Source organism: Cupressus sempervirens, chromosome 10 (genome assembly GCF_028749045.1).
Source record: "Cupressus sempervirens isolate cs-2001-9-10 chromosome 10, ASM2874904v1, whole genome shotgun sequence".
In the NCBI taxonomy this organism is placed as follows: domain Eukaryota; kingdom Viridiplantae; phylum Streptophyta; class Pinopsida; order Cupressales; family Cupressaceae; genus Cupressus; species Cupressus sempervirens.
The window spans coordinates 813,667,726-813,694,483 of NC_143127.1; the positions used below are offsets into that span (position 1 = coordinate 813,667,726).

Here is a 26,758-nt window from a genome sequence, read left to right on the forward strand (position 1 = left end):
TAGAAAAGAGTTATATATTCAAATAAAGCCTTTTTATTATTCAAAAATTCAAATATTTAAAAAGGTAATGGCTAGTTTAGGAAATGGAGGGAAAATTTTAGTTTGTTTTGATTAAACTTTTAACCTTCCATCTCAATGATGATAGTTGGTTGGAATGATTATTCTTGGAAGTTACATGTATTCAAATTCACTCTCTATACGATAGACAACAGAAAACTGATGTACAGTCGATGAGCATTTGAGTAATAGAGATTTTCTAATTTGTTGCAATCATATTTAGTTTTAGAATCTAAACCCAATTGGCTCATGTAGTGATAGAGTTTTACTAATTAATCACTTTTCTATTTGATGAATTTCTACTAATATTGGATTTTTTGTTGCACTAGTGTAGACTAGTAATTTCTCATTAACATTTTTTGTCAGTGCAGTAGGTATCTAGGATCGATGAAGGCCATTCCATGAATATAAAGGCCTAATATTCATGGAATACCATTGCTTAATCTGTATTTAATGTTTCTAACCCAAACACATGCAAAAACACATAGGATAAGGAGATTACAGTTTGAACAAAGAGAAGGAAATGGTGAAAATGATGGGCTGAGCATAGCGAAAAGTAGTCCATCTAAACAAGGAGCGTTTTTATGATTTGGACTACCTTAGAGAGGATGGAGTGAAAGTTATTCAATCATCACTTGGGTGTGGGGTTGTGTGAAAATTGGGTTTTGAGAAAGCCCTAGATAACAAAGAGCTTGAAGGCACAAATTGAGGATTTGGGGTTGCATTATCTTTAGAGCAGATTCCTTGTTGATTTGAGTAATTAGAGGAATAAGAAACTATATCAACAAATTGGGAGTGTTAAGAGATTTCAAATTCAGACTTCCCTTGTTAAATTGGGTATCTTTATGCATTAAAAATAGGGTATCAATGCTAAATGGGTAAGTTGATCCAAAGTAATTGTATGGAAGCCTTGGTTATGTTTGAGAACTTGGTAAAGAGTGTCTAAAAAAATCATTGTCTTAATTAGTGTCTTGAGGAAAGGAAGAGTTATCCACTTTTCAAGTATGAAGCAGGCCAAATAGGCAGAGTATTAGCTCTGAGTTTGGTTCAAGGAGATTTTGTGGAGTAAGGGTATTGAATTGTAATTGAACCTATGTGTTTCAAAGTTTATAAACCAAAGCCTTCATTTTAGGAGCCTTAAAGATAGTCTTAACAAACTAGATCGTTGAAGTATTGACATGGTTGATAGGCTAGAGTGCCTAAACCTCTTAAGTTTGTAATTGTTATTGTGTTCTGAATAACTTTCACCCTATCCTGCTACATTAGACAGATTTGTGTTGTAGGTAAGGTTATCTTCATAAGTTAAATAAAATATACTCAAGATAAAAATTTAGAGGTAGTGAAAAGTCATCACAAGGCCGGAAGGTTTCTGAATGATCAAAAAACCTCTTTCCATGAGATGTGTTAGTTGTACCTTTCCTTTTGTAATGACTTAATGTGAGTTGTATTTGGAGTGGGGTATTACTAAGTTGTCCTTGTTAGCTTTTTCTTGTTAGGATTAACCTTAGATAAAAATAATAGTACATGAAAATATAACCAATACTAGAAAATTGTAGATTGCATAAAAGAGAACACATGATGACAAGATTTAATGTGGTTCACCCAATCCTTGGGCTATGTCCACCAACAAGTCCAATATTATTATTATGTATTGATTACAACCTAATTATAATCTATAATCCCTTACAACTCGATACTACCACAAGAAGCTATAATATCACCATTCATCATGAAATCCCTAACCCTAAGCCTTTTTATATAAGATTTTCCTATCCCAGTACCCCATAAGGGTCCTGCCCCTTGACCCCATCTTGGGGGTGCTACCCCCGAACCCATGTAGAAATAATATGGGTAGAAAACCATGCCAAATAAATATCTAAGTCTGATTAGGTTCCACATCACAATAATCTCCCACTTGGAGACTGATTAGACTCCACAACAATAACTTCCAAGTTGGAGATTGTTCATAGCATTGCTAAACTTGTAGCTCCCACTAGAATATCAAATTGCCCTAGACTCTATTGTTCTTTTATTATGAGAAGACCAACCAAATTTGAAGAGGAATTTGGCTTCTCTCTTGTCACAACCTTTGTAAACATATTCATTGGATTTTCAGTTGTATGTATCTTCTCTAGCTTTAACTGTCCATCATCCAAAACTAATCAAATGAAATGGTACTGCAACTGTATGTATTTTTTCTTTGAATGCAGGGCTGAATTATTTCTAAAATGAATGGCACTTTGATTATATGTAACAAAATAATTATCCTTTTAAGGGTGTCCTAGCTTTTCCAAGAAGAACTGAAGCCATATCATCTCCTTGGTTGCCTTTGTAGTGGATAAAGTGTTAACCTTCTATAACCTAAAAACATAACTCATGATTGCTCTACCAACAATAAATACATAACCTATAGTACTCTTCCTAGTATCAATATCTCCTACCAAATGTGAGTCAACATAGCCCTGTAAATCAGTAGTAGAGCCCCCAAAGTGTAAATACTTACTAGATGTTCCTCTCAAATATTTGAAAATCCATTTAAATGCATTCTAATGCTCAATTCCTAGATGACTCATATCTTTGCTAACAACTCTCACTCCATGTGTAAGATTTGGCCTAGTAGATACCATAGCATACATCAAAAAATTTATAGCTAAGGCATAAGGTACCTTAGACATCTTGTCCTCGTCTTCTTATGTCTTGGGACACATTTACTTAATCAACTTCAAATGACTAGGTAAAGGTGTGTTGTCAGCTTTAGTATTCTCCATAGAGAAATCTTGCAACACCTTCTTAATATAATCAGCTTGAGATAATATCAATTTCTTGTTCCTTCTATCTCTATAAATCTTCATACCAAGGATTTTTTTTGCTACCCCCAAATCTTTCATAGCAAATGCATGTGCTACCTGACATTTCAGCCCCTTAATATGATCCATGTTAGACCTAGCTACATGCATATCATCAACAAATAAACATAAAATAATGTAGCTATCATCATCCAACCTCTTAGAATAAACAAAATAAACTAAATGACACCTCCTATATCCATGCTCATGGATAAACTTATTAAATTTCAAATACCATTGCGGAGGTGCTTGCTTCAACCTATATAAACTTTTCTTCAATCTATACACTAAGTTCTCCTTACCTTTGACCTCAAATCCTTGCAACTGAACCATATATCTCTTCATGCAAATCACCATGAAGGAAGGTTGTTTTAACATCAAGCTACTCCAAATGCAAATATTCAATAGCCACATTACTTAAAACAATGCAAATAGAAGTCATTTTAACAACAAAGAGAATATATTATCAAAATCAATGCCTTTTTTCTTTGCAAATCCTATTACAAGTAACCTGGCTTTAAATCCTTTCTTACCTCCATCCTCTTCTTTTAACCTGTAAACCCATTTATTCTATAAAGTCTTTTTACCTACAAGCAACTTGCATAAATCCCATGTCTTATTTTTTAGCAAAGAGTCCATTTCTTCTTTCATTGCAAACTCCCACTGAATCTTTGTATTCGCCTACATAGCTTCATCATAACATTCAGGTTCACTACAATCAGTAAGTAAAATAGAATACAAGGAATGAGAAAATATTTCTGGAGGTCCACTCATCCTTGTTGACTATCTAACATTCACTAGGGTCTATTTTATTTTTTGTTATAGTTATTGCACATCATGAGGAATTTCTGGAATATTAGCTTTTGAAGTATCATCTAGCAGTACATAATCATTTTCTTTCTTCTCATGTTGCTACAACAAATCTTTGTACAACACTTCCTAATTGAATATGACATCCTTGCTTCTTATAATTTTACGATTTTCAAAATTCCAAAGCTTATAACCAAATTCATTAATGCCATATCCAACAAATACACATTTCTTTAATGTAGCTTCTAGCTTAGTTCTATTTTCAGAATCTATATGAGAAAATGCTTCACAACCAAAGGTTTTGAGAAAATAATAACTCACCTTCTTACCAATCCATGCTTTCTTTGGAATAACACAACCCAAATGAGTAGAGGGACCTCTATTAATCAAATATAAAATAGTATTAACAACCTCTGCCCAAATGTTTAAGGGCAACCCTGCATGCAACCTCATGCTTCTTGCACACTCCATTATAGTCTAGTTCATGTATTTAGGCACTCCATTCTCCTCTATAGTCCTTGGAATAGTTTTTTTGTCTATGAATACTATTAGCAAAGCAATAATCATCAAATTCATGAATGTAATACTCACCACCATTATTAGATCTGAGATATTTTAATTTCTTTCTAGTCTCATTTTCAACCAAGCATTTCCATTTCTTAAAAGTTTGAAATACATCAAATTTCTATGCTAGAAATGGATAATATGGGATGGAAATATCCTTTATCAAAATTAATTAAACGCCTTCATATTAGTTGCTCACTACTCCATAGAGACTCCCCTTCTACTGAGATTTGAAAGATATTAATGCTCAGAAAGACATAAGCAATGCTCATGTGGATCAAAATCCCTATCTTCCACTTACAAATATGGAAAATCTTATTTTGAGTGAATGGCACCAAGTTATTATACCATTCAAGGGATTTTTGGTGCAAAAGAAATTAAAATTGCATATTAGACACCAAGAAAAAATGGGAAGAGAAGGATGATGTGAGAAATTCATGAAATTGAATTTCAATGAGCCATCCAAAAGCAACCAAGTTATATATTGGGAAGCTAGTGTTTTAAAAGATAAAAAATGGAAAATTTTCAAACGATTTCATTTTAAGACCTCTAATAACATCGTAGAGGCCAAGGCATTGATAGATGGACCTAAATTAGCAATTGGAATGGTAGTTTAAAATATGCATATTAAGGAAGATTCATAGATAGTCACAACAATAAGGATGATTGCAGAAAGGGTTATATGGTGGGAAATAAAGTATATCTTAGGGGAAGTTTGAAAACTCCTTCTAAGATTACAATCCTACAAACTTAGACATTTTATATGGAGGCAAACCAAATGGTAGACCAACTCTTGGAAGTGGCAATAAAGTTTTTCTTCAATATCAATTAATATAGTTCCAGAGATAGGGTACATTAAATGGGAGGAGATTGGGTAGGTTAATATGGTCTAGATTAGTTGCTCCCAAATTTTGTCAAATCTAATCTTTTAGGATAAGGAGTTGTTAGTCAAGGTAGGAGAATGGTTAATTTAATGAATATCACTTTTTATGAGTCCCTCTATTCTACAAAGTTTGCAAATTGGTTGAAATTAATGTAACTTTGTAGAGAAAATACTACAAGCCCTCTGATGGACAAACATACTAGAATTAGGTTTTGTGGAATTATAGCCTTGATAATGCTAGACATGCGATGGAATTCCCCTCAATTATATGACTAATGCCTTTTGTGGCTATTAAATGTGACTATAGATTTGATCGGACAAAGACAATATGAAGAAATCAATAAGCTGGGAGAAGATTTGTGCTTTTCATTAGTTGTTCAATGTCGACTTATGTATGGTTCTATATGTTGGGTGTCTTTTTAAAATGGCAGAGAGCTATTGTTGAGGTATTGGACTTGTATTATTAATCTATTTTAAATAGTCAATCGTATTTTAGCTTTTCAAGATATTTACTATAGTTTTTCTTTTAGTTTATATTAAAATAATTTAAAAACTAGACAAAATAGAATTAGTATCAAAATAAGGTTGTATCACCCAACCTATCCACATGCTCTACAAAATAACAGATCAAAAGATCATTAATGTTTCACATTGACTTCAGGAAGTTGGTTAACAACAACATTCAGGGCAGCATCATCAACACTTTTTTTGTATTGACTAGCTTTTGATCGAAATGACCATCTAGAGAGTGAGCCCTCAGATTAACCTAGTTACCTATGTTCTTGGAAATAAGATTTTGGTGCTTATATTTATTCAATCATTCTATCTTTCAATTAGCATGTCAAAGTAGGCTTCAAAATACTAAACTTTGGAAAGATTAAGAAGTTGGCCTCTTAAGCTACAATCTTCTATTTCTAAAAGTGTGATTATTGTGAAATACACAAATCTAAAAGCTCTTTGTCAACATCAATAATTGGCGTCAAATTTTATGCTTGCGAAGATTCATTTTTCATGATAGTCCTCTGATGGTAGTGATTTGCTAACTGTGATGTCCTTCTAGAGAACTTAAATATGCTCTGCAAGCACTTCAGTGCCTTCTTCACAGTAGTAGTCTCATTCATTAAACAATACAAATCCTCCATAAAATAGGAGCTACAAAATAATTTTCTCTCTTTCTTTTGACTGGAGCAATCAATTTTATTTACTTCAAATTAGACTTCTGCTATATTTTCATAGTAGTATTTTCTAGACAAATTTCCTGACAACTACATATCCTACAATCATGGCTCTATACCAATTTGATAGGAATGGATGGAATGGATCAACAATCTGATAGGAATGAATGGAATGGATCCAAAACAGATAGAAATTATGAATTCATTTCATTATTTTATCATAAAATCTTTACATTGTGCCTCTTTTATAGAGGTCTTTGACAGTTTTTGCAAGCATCTAAATTAATGGACATAAAAACAAATAGATCAAAATGACTTCTAAAACTTTAATAATATATAATGTTAATTTTGACCCAATTCTTAATTTTTGCATCCTGTTTCTAGCTAAAACTTCTAGTATCTTATATTTAGTTAATATTATGAGGGAGGACTTTCAAAAAATGAGGTAGAAATATTATGAGAATAGAAACTATCCTTAGGCTATCTCCAAATCATGTAGAAATGAGGTCCTTTAGAAAGAATCCACCCAAGCCTTTATAGAGAAGTGCTTCTGTATGATACAGTCTCTTTGTATCTCTTGAGAAGGAGAACAAGGAGTATATTGGCCTCGCTCCTTTAGATTTTAGTAATAGTATATTAGAACACATTGATCAGAGCCTTCCATGATTGAAACTTAAAATGATAGTGAATATTTTTAAGGGAATACTCCCACAATTTATTTACCAGAGAAAAATGGAGCTTAGATATTTAGTGTCGTCCACTGTGGCTGTCCCACCATGCATGTGATTTTCTTGTGACTCACTATAATATTTTGATAGTAATAGATCAGTATTTGGCATGGGCTTTTAGGGTTTACAAAATGATAATTATTTTCAATAAAACCACCCATGTCTATCTCAAATTGTTGGAATATTTATTGTAGTTGACATTTTTCCCTGGAGCCAAACACTCACCTACCACCTAATGGATTGCAGAATGATCAAAAAATTGAATATGGGTAGGTGAGTTTTCAAATTTGGAAATGAGGGGGAAAATATTTTTGGTAGAAGACAAAAGGAATGTCACACATTCATTAGACTAGTTGAAGTTGAAGAACCCTAGAAGTTTCAAAGTAGAGCAAAGAAGGAAGAAGTAAAGGAAGTGATTAGCAGATCAAGTTGCAGAGACATAAGGAAGTGTTTCGTGCTTGCAGTTGCACGTGTTTCTTCTTGTCATTCTGTAAGTTCGTAGTTTATTGGTTTTTTCCTCTGAAGTAGTGATTTCTCTAGGTATTATTGTATGTAGCCATTAGAGCTACAAGTTTGAAGCTTAAGGTTTGAAGTTTTACCAATTTGAAGTTTTAGGGTTATTTTCGAGTTTTCTGGTTTAAGTCAAAAGCTCCCATTTTCTGTAATAGTTTTAATCAAATTTGAATAGAAAGCAAATAGGCATACATGAATCCATTGTTCTTCCTCTATTTGTTGCATTTGAGAAGTTTATTGTTCTATACTTCAATTTTTGGCTCTCTGGTTTTAATGGTAGAAACATTCATGCTATGAGTCTATCACTCGGTCTTGTCTTTGTTTGAATTTTTCTCTGTATAGTTATTATCGAACTCGCTTGGCATCCACTTCTATTGAGCTCCACCTTGTAGTGGTGACTGAGCTCACTCATCATTGCTTACTGTCGAGTTCACTTGGCATCCATTTGTGCTGAGCTACCCTTTGAGTGTCAAGTTTACTTGGCTCCTTCATGTGCTAAGCTTGCTCAACACCCTCCTATCACTTAGCTCCTTTATGTGCCGAGCACAAAACTGGCACTCAACAATAGTTATTGCTGAGCAAAATTTTTGAAGTTGTGATTTTATTTTTACATGGTATCAGAGAGTTGAGGCCCCACATCCACAGTGAGTTAGGGAATTTTTTTAAGGATATTTGATATGGTAGGAGATGTAGGAAAGATATGGCAGTAGCCATTATCCTTTAATGGATAGAACTATGATACATGGGCAAAGAAAATGAAAACCATTATATTTGCAAATGATTTGTGGGAGTTTGTAATTAATGGGTTCAATGATGTGATAGACCCAACTTAGTATGCTGCCCTCACAAATCCACAAAAGACTCAATTGAAAGAGTCAATGAGAAAAGATGCCAAGGCATTAAGTTTGATTGGGGCAACAATGACAAAGATAGTTTTTTCTAAGATTGCAACACCAAATTATGCAAAGGAAGCATGAGATATCCTTCAGACAAACTTCGAGGGAACTGGTAAGGTCAGATTAGTGAAGCTATAGATGATCAGAAGAGAGTTTGAGAACCTTCAAATGAGGGACAATGAACCTATTAAAGAGTTCAACTCACCAATCTCCACTTTGATAAACCAGCTCAAATCAAATGGAGAAGAATATGATGAGTAGAGAATTGTTGAGAAAATAATGAGGAATTTACCTCAAAAATATGACAATCTTGTCATTACCATAGAGGAAGCAAAGGCCCTCACCACATTGACCATAGATGTGTTGATGGGAACTCTTCAAACCCATGAGCACCAAATAATAGGTCAGCTACTACTTCCCAAGTGAAATCCTTCAAGGCTCAAGAGAATTCAAGAGGCATGGACAGAGGAAGAAATAGCTCTAGTAGAGGCTCAAGAAGTAGAGGTCATGGAAGGAATGGTCAAAGGAATGTTGGTGGAGAAAGCTCAGGAAGAGCAAGCAACCAAGAGGGAGTAAGATCCTCTCAAAACAACTCTAGAGGAGGTGAGAAGAATTAAAACTCCAATAAGAGTAATGTTGAATTCTACTACTGTCATAAGTATGGACATTATGCAAGTGAATGTTGGAAGAAATAGGGTGATCAATCAAAGAAAAATGCTAATGCAGCTGATGTGAACATGGGAAATGCAAATAATCCCACAGCCTTCATCATGTGTAACATTGCTGAAGAAGGAAGCCCTAAGGTATGGTACCTAGATAGTGGATGTAGCAACCACATGAGTGGTAATGAAAGTTTATTCTCTTTCATTGATAAGACTTTTAAGTCTAAAATTAAAATGGAAATTAATGGAACTATTCCCATAGAGGGAAAAGGATCTATTATGGTCTGCACCAAGCAAGGTGAGAAAAATGAAATACAAAATGTGTATTTTGCCCCCAATATGAAGCACAACTTGATGAGTGTTGGACAACTCATTCAAAATGGATACAAGGTGTTGATGGAAAATGACAAGTGTGTTATTCATGAGAAGGATGGTGGCAATAGATTACTTGCAATAGTCCATATGACAAAGAACTAGATGTTTCCATTGAGGATAGAGACATGTTTCTCTTCTCAAGTTAGTGCTACACCTCCCAAGCATGCATGTAAAGTAGTATACCAATAATCAGCTCTTAGGAGTGTGATTGAAGACCCCTCCAAGCTTTGGCATCTCAGGTATGGATATCTTGGATTTGCTAGTTTTAATTTTTTGTCCAAGAAAAGAATGGTAGATGGTTTACCAAGTATTGTAAATTCATATGACAAATGTGAGGCTTACATATTGCGTAAGCAACATAGGCTTCCCTTTAATTCTAAAAATTCTTGAAGGGCTAGAGCACCATTAGAATTGGTGCATTCTAATTTGGTAGGCCCTCTGCAAACTACTTCTATTGGGGGGAGTACTTATTTTATGACATTCATAGATGATTTCAGTCATAGGACATGGGTGTATTTCTTAAAGAATAAATCTAAAGTATTTGATAAATTTGTAAAATTTAAAGCCCTGGCTAAAAAAGAATGTGGACACTATATTAAGGTCCTTAGATTAGATAGAGGAGGGTAGTATACCTCCAATATGTTTGTAATTTTTTGCAGAAAAAATGACATAAAGAAAGAGCTTACAGCCAGTTATACTCCATAGCAAAATCGAGTGGCTGAGAGAAAGAATAGGACCATTGTTGAAATGGCTAGAAGCATGATGAAAAAAAAAGGGCTCCGAACTAAATATTGGGGAGAAGCTATAGCAACAATAGTATACTTGATCAATAGGTGTCCTACAAAATCAGTTCATGAAAAAGTTCCTCTTGAGGCTTGGTCAAGGAGCAGATGGATAGTTGAGTACTTGAGAGTTTTTGGATGTGTAGCATATGCACATGTGCCCAAGGAACAAAGGCAAAAGCTAGATGACAAAGGTGTGAAGTGCATCTTCATAGAGTAAAACTCAGAGTCAAAGGCCTATAGGCTATATGATCCAATTGCCAAGAAGATCATAATTTCAAGAGATGTGGAGTTTCTTGAAAATCAATCATGGGATGGCTTGGTGGATGAATCCTCAAGCACTTCAAGTAAATTTCCTACCATTAAAGAGGAAGAAGATGACATTGGTGATCAACAAGAAGATGGAGTAGCAAACATAGATTGCAGACAAAGGCAAAAAGGCAAACAACCCTTAACATGCCAAACAATAGCTCCAAGCACTTCAAGATAGCCCCAAGCTAGTATGAAAAATAGTAGCAGTAACAATACTAAGAATTTAGATTCCACTCTCACCTCCCTATTGCCAAGAAAGACCAGTCTAAGGGAGATATACCAAGAAGAAAGGTATGATGAAGATTATGATGAGAGTGTAAATTTTGCATTTTTTTTTAATAGTGATCCAATATATTTTGAAGAAGCTATGAATGAGGAGAAATGGTGTAATGCCATGGATGAGGAAATAGATGTCATTGAAAGAAATGAGACATGGGAGTTAACTACATTGCCTCCAAAGAAACAAGTAATTGGAGTGAAATGGGTATACAAGACCAAGTGCAATGGTAAAGGAAAAATAGATATGCATAAGGTACATTTAGTAGTCAAGCGATACAAGTAGTAGTATGGTAGAGACTATGATGAGACATATGCCTCAGTTGCAAGAATGGAAACTATGCATGCTATCATAGCAATTGCAGCCCAGCACAAATGGAAGGTATATCAAATGGATGTGAAGTCCACCTTCCTAAATGGTGTATTGAAGGAAGAAGTGTATGTGAAGCAACCACCTGGTTATGAAGTTGCAAGTAAAGAAGACAAGGTGTATAGACTAAAAAGAGCTATTTATGGGCTCAAACAAGCTCCACGGGGATGAAATAGCAAGATTGACTCATATTTGATGAGCAATAGCTTTAGCAAAAGTAATGGTGAGCCCACACTATACATCAAGGCAGAAAATATTAGTGTGTTGATTGTTGTCTTATATGTTGATGATTAATTTTCACTGGAAATGACAATTTCCCTATTGGTGAGTTCAAAGAGGTCATGAAAAATGAATTTGAAATGACAAACCTAGGTTTTTTGAAGTATTTTCTAGGCATAAAAGTAAAACAAATGCATGATGGCATCTTCATCTCTCAAGAAAAATATACAAGGCAGATCTTGGAGAGGTTTAAAATGTAGAATATTAAGGTAGCCCCAACATCAATAGTAGTAGGTCTAAAGTTGAGCAAGGAAGATCGCAGTAAGAGTGTGAATCCAACACTATACAAGAGCATGGTTGGAAGTTTGATTTATTTGACTGTAACTTGGCCAAATATAATGCATACAGTAAGTTTAATTTCTAGATTTATGGAAACACCAAAGGATTCCCATTAGCAAGTGGAAAAAAGGATCCTAAGGTATGTGAATGGTACCAAGGGATTCGGAATTCTGTATACTACAAATAGTGATTTCAAGCTGGTTGGTTACATAGATAGTGATTGGGCTGGAAGTCTAGATGATAGGAAGAGAACTTCTGAATACATGTTTCATATGGGATTGGGTGCAATTTCATGGGCATCCAAGAAGCAGCCTATTATTGCTCAATCTACAGTAGAGGTTGAATATATAGCAGCAAATGTGGTAGCATGCACAGCTATTTGGTTAAGGAGGATCTTGACAAATAAAAGGCAAGAGGATGGAACCAGAATTTATTGTGACAACATCTCATAAATTTCATTGTCTAAGAATCCAGTCTTCCATGGGAGAAACAAGCATATAGAGATTAGATAACACTTCATCAGAGAGTTGGTGGAGAATGAGGATATCAAGATGGAATTTTGTAAGTTTGAGCAACAACTAGTAGACATTTTTACCAATCCATTAGGCATTGGAAGTTTTGTACATCTAAGAGAATGTCTTGGTGTAGTTGATTTAGATTAGTACTGATCCTTGTTTGTTTGGCTCAAGATAAAGGGGGAGTGTTGGAATATTTATTGCTGTTGACATTTTTTCTTGGAGCCAAATGCTCACCTACCACCTAACAGATTACATAATGATCAAAAAATTGAATATGGGTAGGTGATTTTTCAAATTTGGAAATGAGGGGGGAAATATTTTTGGTAGAAGACAAAAGGAATGTCATACATTCATTCAACCAGTTGAAGTTGAAGAAGATCAGAAGTTGCGGAGTAGAGTAGAGAGGGAAGAAGTAAAGGAAGTGATCAGCAGATCAAGTTGTAGAGATAGAAAGAAGTGTTTCATGCCTGCAGTTGCACATGTTTCTTCTTGTCATTTTGTAAGTTCATATTTTATTGGTTTTGTCTTGTGAAGTAGTGATTGATCCAGGCATTATTGTATGCAACCATTAGAGCTACATGTTTAAAGCTTAAAGTTTGAAGTTTTACCAGTTTGAAGTTTTAGGGTTATTTTAGGGTTTTCTGGTTGAAGCCGAATGCTCCCAAATTTTGTAATAGTTTTAATCAAAGTTGAATAGCAAGCAAGAATACATACCTGAATCCATTTTTCTTCCTCTATTTATTGCATTTGAGAAGTTTATTGTTGTATACTTCAATCTTTAGCTCTCTAGTTTTAATGGTGGAAACATTCACGCTATGAGTTTGTCACTCGGTCTTGTCTTTGTTTGAATTTTTCTCTCTACAATTATTATCAAGCTTGCTCAACATCCACTTTTACCAAGCTCCACCCTACGGTGGTGACCAAGCTCACTCGACATCCATTTGTTTGGAGCTACCCTTTGAGTGTTGAGTTCACTCGACTCCTTCATGTGTCAAGCTCACTTGGCACCCTCCTACCACTTGGCTCTTTCATGTGTTGAGCACAAAAATGGTACTCGACAATAGTTATTGCTGAGAAATTTTTTTTAAGTTGTGATTTTATTTTTACAAAAGAATCAAGAAACATAGGATTTTCAGTGCATGATCACCGACATGAGAGCTTTTTGTGCCTTTTTAATAATACAATCTATGCTATTAGAAATTTGATTTGGATTTTGAAAAGTAGATTTCAATGAATTGAAGATTTGGTTATTTCTCAATGATGTGTAAATGATTAGATGCATAGCTTAATAAAAAGTTGTTAGAAATATTGTTCTAAAATCATGTGTCTCGTAGTTAATCCACATTATAATAATTCATTTGAGTATCTAATTTGTGTTTTCTTTTAATATTGGAATTAAATGACTTGAATGTAGGGAGTGCCATAGTGTTGGGAGAGTCATAGTGTTGAGAGTGTAAATTGGTGAATTTGGGTAACTCTTAACATTTGTCTTCGAACGTTTGGTGCAACCACAAATACTACCTATAATTGGTATTTGAGTCTCTTTAAGTTGTTATTTCAAATTATAGATATTGTTTTGGTTATATAAACTTTGGAGCACCCACAATTTTGTAAGATTCTCCATTCTCAATTATTTCTGCTACTCTTACATTCCTTGTAAATGTCTATAAGTAGATTTCTAGCTGTTGGGCTTGGCAAGAAAGAGAGAAAAATAGTTTTCCATGATTGTGTGAGATAGAAAAAGGCCATGCCATGTGTTTCACTATAGACGAGAATCCATGGGTCTCTTTTCTGGCAATAGAGATAGAAATTTGGAGGTTATTCCATTCTTTGCACATCGTGTGAAATTGACCAATGAACTCTAGTGGTAATGTTGAAAATATTCTTTCCATTCTCAATTTGTGATCTCTAGAATGAATAGGGTAGAGAAGATAATTGACACTGATACACAATACAATGGAACCATTTATATTACCATTCTTGTGAAAAATAAATCACATACTTTTAAAATTTTACTCGGCACAAGAGGTTGTCAGAGTGATAGTTTGATCGGCACACAATGGCAGCTGAGTGACAAGCAGTATGTGTCAAGTGAACTCAACACATGAAGGAGATGAAGCTTAGACACTAAGGGCAACTCAACGTAAAGTATGCTGAGTGAGCTCGGAAAATAAAAAGAATCGAGTGAACTCAGTGAGGATAGCCGAGAGAGACTTGGCGGACTCAATGAATACAACACATCTTGCACAAACTAAGTGACCTTTTAAAAGACCTCTTGTCTAAACTTTTCTACCATTAAAATGTAGAGAGCTGAAGGATGAAGCTTTCAAATATGAGCTTCTCAAATACAAAATACTATGCAATGATGAATAGAAGAAGGGGACAAAAAAAAAATTTATGCTTATTTGCTTGCTTATTTTCTATTTAACTAGGTTAAAAACTATTACAAAATCTAGGAGCATTCAACTTCAACCAAAAAGCACTAGAAACTTCAAACTAATAAAACTAAACTCAAACTTCAACTTATAGGACTAAAGGCTGCATACAATGAGCCTGAGGTAATCATTGCTTCATAGGACAACAATACAAACTCGCAGAGAACAAGGAGATCAAGATTGTGCAACTACAAATATTGTCTTCTTTCTAAACCTTCCTTCTATTCTCTGACCTCTAACTTGATTTGTTGATCATCTTCCTTCTTTTCTCTACACTTTCTGATCTCTTCTCTCTACTCTAATTGAGTAAATAAGATTCATTCCATTTTATTTTTTAGTAAAAGCCATTTTCCCTCTCATTCCAAATTCAAACTCACCTACTGAGCTGAATGCTATCAGGAGGGTAGGTGGGCATTTGGCTCCAGTAGCAAATGACCAAATGCATTAAATTTCTAACACACCCCCTTTGTCCTGAGCGAAATAAAACAAAGATCACTCCTGATACAGATCTACTACACCAAGACTCTCTCTTAGGTGTACAAAATTTCCAATTCCTAAAGGCTTAGTAAATATGTCTACTAACTACTGCCCAGATTTGCAAAATTTCATATTCTTCACTAGCTCTCCAATGAAGTGATATTTCATCTCTATATGCTTGCTTCTTCCATGGAAGGCTAAAGTATTAGACTATGTAATTGAGAAGATGTTTTCAAAAAAGATTGTGGTTTCATCCTCTTGCCTTTCATTCAAAACTGTCAAGATTCTTCTTAAATAAATAGCTTGACATGTTGTTGCATTCATTTCTATGTATTCAACCTTTGTTGTAGATTGAGCAACAATAGGTTGCTTCTTAGATGCCCATGAAATTACAACCAATCCCATGTGGAACATGTATCCAAAATTTCTCTTCCTATCATCTAAACTTCTAGCCCAATCACTATCTATTTAACCAACCAACTTAAAATTATTATTTGCAGTATACAAAATGCCAAATCCCTTGGTACCATTCACATACCTTAGAATCCTCTTTCCCATTTTCCAATGGGAATCCTTTGGTATTTCCTTAAATCTAGAAATCAAACTTGCTACATCCATCATATCTAGCCGAGTTGCAATCAAATACATCAAACTTCTAACCATACTCTTGTATAATGTTGGATCCACACTTTTGTTGCAATCTTTCTTGCTCAACTTCAGACATATTTCTATCTGGGTTTCTTTTTTGTTTTGCATTTTGAATCTCTCCAAAATTTGCATTGCATATTTTTCTTAAGGGGCGAAGATGCCATCATGCATTTGTTTCACTTCTATGCCTAGAAAGTACTTCAAGAGACCTAGGTCTATCACTTGAAATTCATTTTTCATGCCCTCTTTGAACTCACCAATTAGAAAATTATCATTTTTAGTGAAGATTAAATCATCTACATACAAGACAACAATCAATACATTACCATTTGTTTCCTTGATGTAAAGTGTCAGCTCACCATCACTTTTTCTAAAACCATTGCCCATCAAATATGAGTCAATTGTGTTGTACCATGCCCTTAGAGCTTGCTTGAGCCTGTAAAGAGTTCTCTTTAATCTATACACTTTGTGTTCCTCACCTAAAACTTCATAACTAGGTGGTTGCTCCACATAAATTTCTTCCTTCAATATACCATTCAAGAAGGTGGACTTCACATCCATTTGATATACCTTCCACTTGTGTTGGACTACAATTGTTATGACAACACACACAGTTTTCATTCTTGAAACTAGGTATATGTCTCATCATAATCTCTGCAATACTACTACTTATACCCCTTGACCACTAATCATGCCTTATGCCTATCTATTTTTTCTTCAACATTACACTTGGTCTTGTAAACCCATTTCATTGCAATTACTTATTTCTTGGGAGGAAAAGTAGTTAACTCCCATGTCTCATTTCTTTTAATAGCATCTATTTCCTCATCCATGGCATTACACCATTTCTCTTAATTCACATCTTCCTCAATATAAATTGTATCACTTTGAGAAAATAATGAAAATTTTACACTCTCATTATAATCTTCCTCATAACTTTCATCTTGGTATATCTCCCTTAGACTCAATTTTTTTTGGCAATAGGGAGGCAAGAGTGGGATTTGAACTTTCAGTATTGCTGCTACTATAATTTTGCATACTAGCTTGGGGTTAGCTTGATGTGCTTGGAGTTGTTTCTCAGCATGTTAAGGGCTTCTTGTCATTTTGCCTTTGTCTAAAATCTATGTTTGTTGTTGCATAATCTTGCTGATCACCAATGTCATCTTCCTCCTCTTCAATAGTAGGCACTTTATTTGAAGTGCTTGAGGATTTATCTACTGAGCCATCCCATGACTAATTTCCAAGAAACTACACATCTCTAATTTTCAAGAAACTACTATTTTTGGCCATCATTGCTATTCTCCTATAGGTGGGATTACCAAGCCATCTCCATAGAATGAAAAATCCTCTTGAGTACTATTAAAACCAATGCCATAAATGTCCCTAGTCAAGCTTTCTCGAGTAACTTCTCTTCTTCCACAACATTAGGTCATTGATCCTACTACCCACCATCATTATATGAACTGGTACCAAGGTATGAAGTGACGAAGTTAGACATCTGAATGTCCTCCTTGAAAATGATCATGTATCCTTCTTTGATTATAGTAAGGGAATCTCTCCTTTCACACTTCCAAAATGGTCATGACCTACGACATTGTGTGATAGAGGGTGTGTTTCATAGAAAACTTAGCAAGGTCCTACTTCATGATGAAATATTTTCCCATTTATTTTCTTTTAGATGAACTGCAACACTTCATTAGTAAGAGGAAACTAGAAAGAATTAAGCTTTGAATCAAACTTATCAACAAAACTAACAAAGATTTTATGCCAAGATAGGCATTGCTTATGATTCCACTTAACAAAGTTACCAAGAAACAAAGGCCAAATCTTGCAAGCAAAACTACATTAACAAAAATGCTCAAAGGATTCTAGACAATTACACAAAAAAGACATAATAGGTTGGTTGTCCAAAGGAAAAAGAAAATGACAAACAAGAAGTTTCTCACGAAACAATAGCCACTTAAAGAAAACCTTTTTGGGTTCAACATGCAAATGTCAAAACAAATCAAAGTCAAGTTGTATTTTCGTGCATGACCAACTAAAACCCTAGGATTGATTGATTCTATTAATGATAGCCATATCATAATTTATCAAGTTATAGATCTTCTTGCAGGAATAGTTTTATAAAAAATTACCATCAATCCATTTCACCTAAACAATATATTAACTAGTTTTGAAGATTTTGAAAGGAAAGAACTTACCAACAACCTTTATTAATTAAAATCTAAGTTTTCTTTTGAGATGACCACTTCCTAAAGAACAAACAAATTATTGAAGAGTGTGAGATGATAATTTTATTATTATTTATTAGTAGATTCAAACCCAAGACCTCTCAGATAAAGGCTCACAATTTACTATTGTACGCTCTTGCCTTATTCACCTATTTTATTTATGAATTAAAATAAAAAGCAATAGATAATTTATTTCAAGTATTATCTTGATTATTTTTTTTTTAAAATTGAATTAGGTGGATTTGATAGACATGCCCTATCATACTTTTTTTTTTGATAATTTTCCTTTTCCATTATGAAAAATTATTAGTTTTCTTTGTTTTTGAAATAAGCTTTTAGCTTTTAATTTTAAATTTATTTTTACTAGGTTTTAATTTTTATAATTTATTTAACAAGCTAATATTTATTTATTATTTATTTAAACTTATTTTTAAAATTAATTTAGTTTATAATTTTTAAATTTAGTTTAACTTGAATTTTCAAAATTTATTTAATTTATAAACTTTCTTCCAAGTTAGACTTGTCTAAAAGCCACAATCTAAAGTAATGATAGACATGGAGATACCTTACACTTGGATGTACTTTTGATAAATTATCAAGATCATTCTTTAATCAGTAGAATAATAAGTTAAAACAATTTATAAAGAAAATAATAATCATCATACTCATATAGATAATAAATAGAAATTGTTTAAAATGATCATTTTATTCATGTGTAATAGATTGAATATAAAGTAATAACAATGTTTAGTTTATTTAAAATTATTGTTGTTGAATTTTATTTTATTATTCAAAATTTATTTTATTGACAAAAAATTATATTTGAAAGTAATATTATTTATAAATAAGATAAAATAAATAAAAATTTACCAAGAAAACCATGGTACAAAAATAATTGCCTTTCTACCAATTAGAAAGCGATTCTTCTCTAGCAAGCACATGTCAATATTAGCAAGGTGTTTTTCGTCATTCCAAGTGCCATTGCTTCAAAAATGGGGACTTGGATTACTGTATAAGACCTATGATTTTTTATAGGGTTTGCACTTTCTATAGCAAAGCCCTTGACTAAAATATTTAGTCACACCATTAAAAATATTTAGTCATGTATCTAAAATTAATTACATTTCACTATTTGTTTTTTTTTTGACAATTGACAGATATAGGTGACTAAATGAGTGACTAATTTGATCACCAATCATAAGATTAACCAAATAGAAATGATTAAATAATCCAACAAATAAACAAAGTCATTAGTCGAGAGACTTTAGCCTAGAGGTTACTTCAGTCTCATAGGAGACCTACCTTCTATCCGGGCAACAAAAAAATGTCGTAAATCATGAATTAAAAATATATAAAAATATATATTAGAAACACTTATTCAGTAACAAAAAAAATTAGAACCGTTGTAGCGTAACTGATTATGATGTGAGAGACAGATAAGTGAAGCAGCTGAGAAAAGTCCAATTAAGATTTAACATTTAAGAGTGAAGTAGCCGAGAGATCACAGTTACAATTGTTATCCAAACATAGCATACCATTTTTTCCCAAATCGATGGAAATGGGATGAGAGATTGGTTTTTGCTTATAAAGTAACCGTTCCAATCTGTCTAGATTTGCGACATTTTTGAGGTAAGACATTTTATTTCTTCTTCCTTTTTGATGAATATAGAAGCATATAGATTTGAATCTGATTGGAAACCTTGTCATAGATTTAGAGCTGCAGGTTGGAGTCTGTGCTGAAGAGTTTGGTGTGCATTCGGACAAGTTTTTCATCAAAACAATGGTTCTATAGGGTTTATCTTTCTCTCTAAATGAAATGTGTGTGTTTCTTGATTTGAAAGCACAGAACCTAAAGATTGTGAATTTTGACTGTTTGAGTTATTTAACCATTGTTGCATTCCATTGCAATGAATATTTCAGTGACCATCAGGTGAATAATGAATGGATGTTTCCTTAAATAGGTTTAATACTTGTAGCTATGCATCTTTTCCAATTTGTGTGTGTAGTGATGATCAAGATCACTCATTTCTTGTTGCCTGGTGTACAACCATTTTCTAATTAGTTACTTTTAAAATTAGGAAGGTATATATCTCTATTTATCAAACACCATCAGATATATATCTGTTTATCAAACATGTTCATGTCGCCAATCGTTTTCATCTGCAACAAATTACTGGTTTTGGAAAGTGATATTTTATAGTCACACTCTCAAAATATTTACTTGAATGAATTATGTTACAGTTGAATCAGATGTTACAAATTGATTATGCTTACGTAGCTTGCAAGATTCAACAGAGAAAATGTGGAGAAAAAGGCATTCTTGCTCCGTATTTTCCACCAGACGAGCATCAAAAATATTTATCTATACACAAATTATTCGGAATGAAAAGCATTGTAGAAATTCTTCAGGTACAAATCAAATATTGTTTTTAAATTTTTCTATTTTATCTCAAAATGCCGCCTTTATCATATTTCCTTTCATCAGATTTAACATATTTTTCGCAAGAAGAATGGATAAACAACAGAAACCCTTGACAAATTAGGGTAGAAAATAAGAAGCTTGATCGAATCCATTGGTGACATTTTCTATTTTGAAATGTTAGGGCATTCCGATTGAGAAGAGAGGAGATGCTATAACAAGCATGGTCTATGAAGCAAAAATTCAAAGGGATGATCCAATCTACGGCTGCGCTGGCGCTATTTCTCGACTACAAAAGAAAATATTGCACCTTGAATTACAATTGGCAGCCATTAAAGCGGAGCTCCTCAATTCACAGTGTTTGACATTGATACTGGATTTTGTAATGATAGTGAAGTAGCAGGGACTGAATCGACTGTATTCCACAATGAGAAGGACTTTTTTTTTTTTTCAGGATGATGAAACTATTGGAAAAAGGAAATAGCTCTGTAAGAGTTCTGGTTAACCCAAACCATGTCTATATAAGGTACCAATTATTTAAATAATTAAATATTAGTTTTTGTCAATAAAGAAAAATATACTATTATTTATGTATTCCAACTTTTTAAATAATAGTAATAATTAAAATAGTAATATTGCTATCAAAATTCAATTGTATAGTTTTTTAATCAATTCATTGACACATTCTTATATTTACACTTACATGATTTCAACAATTTGTAAATTATTTTAAATAATATTCATAAAAAATAAATAAGTGATAATTTTAACTACATTTATAATATTTATAAATAGAATATATATTCAATTTATAAACTGCATGATACTTAGATAGATTCTATCAATATTCACTTCATGTTACACAAATTATTTGAAAGAAAAATTGTAGAAAATGTGAAGTATATGTGAAGTAAAATTGAAACATTTATCTATATATTATGATAGGTTTGATTATCAATTTGATTTAGGAGAGTGACTATAACTCAAAACATAGTCTTTCTCTAAAAATTATTAGAAACATATTTCAAATTCTATACAGATTATAAATATTTATAATTTTGATACAAATATTTTTTTAAATGCTTATAAATTTAATTAATATTATTTTTTCATTATTTAAATTTAAAATTTAAATAAAATAAAATCTAAAATTTAACACACACATCAATTACTAGAAATTCAATTAATTGAATAATATATTTCCAATGATTATTTAATATTTACAAAGACTTCATGAAAATGGAGTAAATTAATTTTACTTTATTTTAGTAACTACTTCAAAAGTACTTTAATCCATACAAAGATCTCAATTCAAGAAGGGGGTGGACATAAGAGACTTGAGTTAATGATATGAGTAATTAGGAATCTAGGGAGAGATGGTAATTAAGAGGAAATAATAGTTTCGGGGGGGAGGAGGGGGTGCGGTGGGAAGGAAATATTAAGAAGATAGGGAAATAATTTGATATAGATAAAGGAGGATTGTGTGTGTGTGTGTGTGTGTGTGTGTGTGTGTGTGTGTGTGTGAGAGAGAGAGAGAGAGAGAGAGAGAGAGATGGAAAGTAATTGATATGGAAGTGATGGTGAGAAGGAGAGAAGGAGAGAGATTATGTAGAGAGAGAAAGAGAATAATTAAGATATGTAATATAAATAGATGGTCATGGGAGGAGTAAAGGGGGAGAGAGAGAGAGAGAGAGAGAGAGAGAGAGAGAGAGTGGGGAGATATATGAGAGAGGTTATTCATTATTATAACCTAGAACATATAAGAAAGAGTTAAGGTGAAGAAGATGAGAGATATGAGGTTTACATTGAGGATAAACATCAGATGGCATATGGTGAATGGAGTGTAGGAGAGAGAATAGGAGAATAGTTAGGGATATATAAAATCAGAGGGGTAGAAAGAGCGATAGTAATTATAGGAAAGAAATGGTTGGAGGGGAAAAAGTAAGGAGATGATGTAGAGAGAGTAATTAGGGCATGAGAGAGGGAGGGAATAGATGGTGAGTTTTGGGAGGGGAGAAATGAAAGTTTTATTTATGGGAGGGGGAGGGAGGGAGGAGGGGGGGGGAGGGAGGGAGGGAGGGAGGGGGGGGGGGGGAGAGAGAGAGAGCAAGCAGGGGGCGATGGATAAATAAGTGGAAAATACAGTTAGAAGAGGAGGAGAGGGTGAAAGAGAATAATTGGAAAGGGATAATGAGAGATGGATAGAGAAATAATAAATAATTTTAGGAAAGTGATGGTTAAAGGGAGAGAAGGAAAGACATGATGAAGAAAGAGAAATAAAATAATTAGGATATGGTAGTGTTGGTAAACAGATTTGTCACAGTAGAATATATACGATTTGGCCCAATGGAGTATGTGTCAAATCAATGTATCTAATAGTTGGATAGGCCCTTGATATTTGGCCTTCCTCTGCGTTTAGAGGGCAGCTCCCTTGTAAGATAAAATTTGTTCTTTTTCAATAGAGATAAGTAGAACTTAGAAAATAAAAAGGAAAACCATTGATAGTGAATGCACCACATGCCTTCAATGTTTTTGTAAAAATGATGTAATCTATTAATGAGAGCAATCAAGGACTATGCTTGAGAACTATCACTGACACAATGCTAATTCAACCATTCGTGAATACTCACACCATACCATGAAAATACTCATAAATGAATCAACATTCCAACCATTTAGATTCCCTAGAAAGAGAACACCAAATGTACTTCCTTTATTTCCCTGCACCAAGAAAGTAAGAAATAACTGATTACAAAAAAAAACATTGTACACGCTTTCCAAAAATTGCTTTGTTATCAGAGCATAAGTGTTCTCTATCTCCAAGTCCAAAAAGTCCCTTATTACATTGATTTTTAGGAATTTATAGCTATTCTAAAATAACTAACCTTTCGGGTTTGTAACTACCTCAAAAGTTAGAGTTTGGAATTTGGCATGCATTTGAAAATTGACTCTAACTCCAACTCATATGTAGCAAAACTCTAGATCCTAACTCTAGTTACAATAAGTGACATGTTCAATTTTACATAATAAGTAACATATGACTACACATCTTGCACAGAAATAGAAGAGTTGATTTATGCTAAATCACACACTTCATCTCTCAATACAAAATATTGTAAATTCTCCCACACCCAACCTCTTTAGAAATGCACTAATAGAAAATTACATGACCCTTTCATGAGGTTCCTTCGATCCACTTGAGCAACTTTATGACAATCTCCAATATAATTTCCCATTGCTGCCCACACAGATAAGTTAATATGCAGCCACTTGTAGAAGAGGTACCATGTCAATATCATTAATAATGGCATCAAGAATTGACAACTTGTTTAATGAATTTCTTCACAACTGTACTTCCGACCATGCACCAATCCAATAATCTATGTGTCCCTTTGAGGTTCTCAATTTACAAACTCGCAAAAGAGTACTAGATAAGTTGGTGAATCAACTTTTTGTACCCCTTGTTGTTACCATGCTGTTGAGTTCATATTCCCATTCTATTGGGCAGTTGAACAAGTTCATTTCTATATGAAGGGAGCTAGGGTTTAACCATTTCTTTCATACAAATTGATCAGAGAATTACAAGATTATATGGAACTTCTATGTGTAGATCACACACTTCTCATACTAAGATATTGTGAGCTCGAGAGGTTGACAGATTAGATCTCATTCATTCTATATCTATAGCCTCCTTTGCTTGGCACATTCATACTCTTCAAGTGATGAAATCGTTCCATCAAGCTCAGCTTGACAATGATGCCCATTTTATTTTAATTAAATGTTGTCTGAATATCTTTGATTGACCAAACTTTGTTGGATGCTTGATGAGTGATCATCCAAACTTTACCATACTCATTTTGTCAAAAATGTAATGAGAAATCCAGCCAAGCCCATTGATCATAGATTCTTGGAATGAATATGACATTTTGTTGAATAGTTGGGTACATATGAAGATTCTACATTCTATATGCATGTCTATGATGTTGTCACATGATCTCAATCTTCAATCTGCAGCAATGATGTTGACATTTGAGCAAAGGACTCATACGTGGAATTGAAAACTTAGTTTGCAAGCCATTTCAAAATGTTTGAGCTCATTTTAATATTGACTTCTGGTTCCACAACATGCATTTGGATGATATTGAACTCTTCTCATCACCATCTGATGCAATTCATTCATCAAACTGATATTGCACTTCGTTTACCAATTTTTATGAATCACAATCGCCTTTGTGGGAGAGTTAGGAAAACATTATTTCATCTTGATTGGCTGCTTACATGTGATTAACTCTTTACCAGTTGAGATGACACATTTTTGCATATGATTTATGTGTGCATTGGTTATGATCAAGCTGAGAATGTAAACTAGATTAAACAACCCCTATGCCTGGTCTATGTCTGTGGTTTTTATGACTTGAGGATATTTAATTTAAAATTTCATATGCCTTATCTTGTGTGGTCGACTGAGAAATATATATTTCAAATAGTGCACCCATTATCATTCAAAATCTCTCCATGCTTCTTACGTTTGTCATTTCTTAAAGAAACTTACGTGCTTGGTCTATGTTTGATCAACGTCGTAGATCTACAAAGAGGGCAATAATTTGATGGCTCGCGCTAGATAGCTTGCTCTTCATTATAGCCAACAAAGGGTTCACACCACTAGTTAATAGTTCTTCTATGATTCCACGCAAAAGTACTTGCCGAATCTTGACTTTTTTGAAACAATTTAATCATCTCCTTTACTGCCCTTGTCCCTCTACTCCTTCTAGCCATATAGATAATCTCTATTGCAATCTATCTCATCCAACATGGAAGATGTGTCCAACCCAATTAATTCTAACATGAAACATGTCAATTTGAAGTAATTTTCTTTTGCGATTTTATCTGACATGGCCGTTCTCCCCATCATAATTGTAATCTCCCATGGCAATTTTTGAAACCAAAATATCATCCCTAAATTATTTTCAATGGTATAATATTGTTGGTAAATAGATTACTTGAATTATTAATTTCAGAAAAATCTCTAGCAACATTTTGAATGCTTTCACTTTCCCATCACATAGCTACGAAGTTTCAAGCATTAGTGGAAATGTGCATTGATAATGAATGGAAGCTGCATCACCTACAAATCACCATGACTAACCTGCAAGTACCTTCCCTATGAATAGAACTAGTCTTTAGATTATATCTATGAACTTTTATTTCCAGCCAGTAGTTGTTTTCAAGTTGAAGTTTGGGTTGGATGGTTCGAGTTAGGATTAGGTTAAAAAGTTGGAGTACGGGGAGAGACAGTATGGCTAGTACATGGAGAGAGAAAATTTGAATGAGAAAACCCAAACCAAAACCCTTACTTCTCTCTAAAAGTGAGTATGTGGAGAGAGAAAATTTGAATGAGGGGAATAAAACTCAAACTCAAACCCCAAACTTCTCTCTAAAAGTTGGAGTACGTTGAGAGAGAAAAGTACGGGGAGAGAGAAAATTGTTTTAGCTAGGAATTAATCTCTCTCTTTCTAGAATTAATATAATTAATCCTCCCTCTAAAATGTCTGGGTAACAGATAGTAAATAGATAGTGATAGGGGGGAGAGAGAGTTATTATGAGGGGACATATGAGTAAGAGAGAAAATTATTATAAGGGTACATGTGTGAGGGATAAATGGAAGAGGGTGAGAGACATGAGGTAGATGTAAAGGATAAATAGGTGGATTATATTGTCAAAAGAGGGAGGGGAGAACATTAAAGAGAGTGATTATAGAAAGATAGAAAATGAGTAATTAGAGAGAAATAGAAAAATAGTGATACTGAGAGATAGTAGTTTTAGGGAAGTGATGGTGAGAGGGAGAGAAGAAGAGATATTATGTATAGAGAGAGAGAAAAATTAAGATATGTAATATAAATAGATGGTTTAGAGAGAGAGAGAGAGAGAGATCAAGTAGACATCAAGGGTAAATAAGTGGACGATATAGTTAGAAGAGGAAGGAAACGTTCAAGGGAGTAATGATTAAAATATAGAGAGAGAGGGATAGAGATATAATAATTTTAGGGAAGTGAGGGAGAGGGATAGGAGGAAAGACATAATGAAGAAAGACCAAGAGAATAATTTGGATATGAATATAAATAGATGGTAATAGGGGGAGAGAGAGTGAGAGAAAGTAACTATGAGGGGACATATGAGTAAGAAATAAAATTATTATAAGGTGACATGTCTAAGAGAGAAGTGG

At 33.6% G+C, this 26,758-nt stretch overlaps 1 pseudogene; it reads left to right on the top strand.

Moving 5' to 3' along the window:
- Window positions 1-20,994, top strand: part of LOC149536425 (LOB domain-containing protein 4-like) — a 30,533-nt pseudogene extending 9,539 nt beyond the window's left edge.
- Window positions 20,995-26,758: the final 5,764 nt, after the last annotated feature.